Source organism: Penaeus vannamei, chromosome 14 (assembly GCF_042767895.1).
Source record: "Penaeus vannamei isolate JL-2024 chromosome 14, ASM4276789v1, whole genome shotgun sequence".
NCBI lineage: Eukaryota > Metazoa > Arthropoda > Malacostraca > Decapoda > Penaeidae > Penaeus > Penaeus vannamei.
Window position 1 is genome coordinate 29,649,800 of NC_091562.1, and position 2,500 is coordinate 29,652,299.

A 2,500-nucleotide genomic window follows, 5' to 3' on the forward strand; every position below is an offset into this window, starting at 1 on the left:
ATATATATATATATATATATATATATATATATATATATGTATATATCTATATATATATAAATGCCAGCTTGTCTGTCTTTTTGAAGGTCGTCTCTCGTTGTCCTCCTTTCTCTCCCTCCCTCCCACTTTTCTCAATCTCTCTGCCTCCCTTCTCCCCCTCCTCTTCAAACACTTCCAAGTCCGAGATTCGTTCGCTCTCCTCTTGCACCCCCCCCCCTTCCCCCCCTTCCCCCCATCGAACGAGGCGCTGCATGTTTACGGAGAAGTACATGTTACCATCTGTTACTTACGACCTTCTTAACGTCGACGCAAAGGGCAGTTAAAGGCAGATGTACCGAAGGGAGATGCTGGCTGCTGATCCCCCCCCCCCCCCCGCCCCCCATCGTCGGACCCCGGCAAAGCTTCGCGATGACTTTATCCAAGGGCCGTTGTGGGGTTACTATGACAACTCGCTGCTTGGGGTGGCGCCTGGATTTTGCATTGATGGGTGGATGGGGTGAGGAGAGGGGGTGGGAGGAAGGAGGGGAGAGGAGGGAGATGGAGGAAGGGAAGAGGAGGGAAGGAGGAGGGAGGGGAGGGAAGGAGGGAGGAGGGAAGGAGGGGAGGGAGGGGATGGAAAGGAAGGAGTAAGAGGGAGCGGTAAAGAACGGGGCGAGGAAAAGAATATGTAGATAAATGGAGAGAGAGAGGCAGAGATATATTTTTTTTTATATAGACAAATTGAGAGAGTGAGAGTGAGAGAGAGAGAGAGAGAGAGAGAGAGAGAGAGAGAGATACAGACAGAAAGACAGAGAAAAACAGAGATCGAAAGACAGAAAGACCAACGACCAATCAGACAAACCAACAGACAGACAGAGACATTTAGAAGCTCAATTAAAGGAAGGACGGACGATGTGATACAAAGAAATAAACAGTAGATTTACACACACGATTAAAGTAAAGAGTGACGCAGCCAAAGTAAACGGTGTTTGCCTTAATAATTTTATAGTCATAGACGAGAACACCAAAGGATCTCTTGGTACCACGCGCTTCATTTGCATAGGCAAGGGTTCTCGATTTTTTTTTTTTGTATGTATTTGAAGTACGTGCTATGCAGGATCTCTTTTTTTTCTTCTTTTTGGTACAATGTAATACATTAAAGTTTAATTAATTGTGTAAATGGATCTGTGTAGTAAAAACGAACGAGTGAAATAAAATGAAATAAAACATAGTATTATGAAACCCTTTTGCTTTGGCATTATTTGTCAAGATCAAGATTAAAAAAACGATTTTACCCCTCTTGAACCTTCAATTAAACACGTAAAAGAAATAAAAGAAATCCGTTCTCAACACAAAAAGAACGAAATGCATTAGTGATATTTCTGATGCGAAAGTCCCCGACAAAGAAGACCAATCTAACGTCAAAGCGATATTTAAATCGGCCCCAAACACTTCAGCAGTAACAAAAAAGCCGCCTTAACAAAAGCTACGGTCGGGGCAGCCTCTCTCTCTCCCCTCCCGTATCTATTTCTCTTCCTTTGTTGCAGACACGTCAACCCTTTCCCTCCCTTGTTCCATCTTACATATACACACGCACTCATTTTTCTTTTCTCTCTCTCTTTTTTTTCAGAGGCGCCCGCATTCGCACGTGCGCGAACGTATACGCTCTTGGCTATGTTTGTCCGTATGCACGTGTATGCGTATGTACGGAAATCTTAGGTTCACATGCAAGGACATAGATACGGGATAGATACGTCACATACACGCACACACGCACACACAAACACACACACACACACATACACACACACACAGACACACGCACACACACACACACACACATGTGCACGCACACACAAACGCGCGCGCCCGCACGCGTAACTCCCTCCCCAACCCTTCCTTTCCCACACACCAAAGCTGTCATACACACGACCCTTTTATATATATGTATGACTTGTTTTTGTTTTGCGGTTTTACCGTGTACACCCCCCCCCCCCTTCTCGTAGTCATCCAATTTTTTCTCTTCGATTTTTTCTCTCCTCTTCTTCTCTATACTTTGTCATATTTTTCTTTTCTTTTCTTTTATCATCTTTCTTTCTTTTTCTCTCCTTTTCTTTATGTTTTATCTCTACTATTTCTCATATTCCTTTTCCACTCTGTTCTCCATCACTCCTTTTTTTCCGCATCATTTACTCCTTTCTATGTCCTTCTTCCAGCATCCTTTTCCCTTCTGCCATCTTTCTCTTCTTTTTCTTACTTTTGTTAACGTGTGTTTGCTATTCCTCATGTAAACTTTTGACAAATTCACACGTGGCATTGTGACTATGCCTTTATGAGAGAGAGAGAGAGAAGAGAGAGAGAGAGGGAGAGGGAGGAAGGAGAGGAGAGGAGGGAAAGGGGAAAGGGAGAGGAAGGAAAGGGAAAGGAAGAGAAGGGAGAGGAAAGGGAGAGGAGAAGGGAAGGGAAGGGAGAGGAGGGAGAGGGAGAGGGAGAGAGAGAGAGAGAGAGAGAAAGAAAGAGA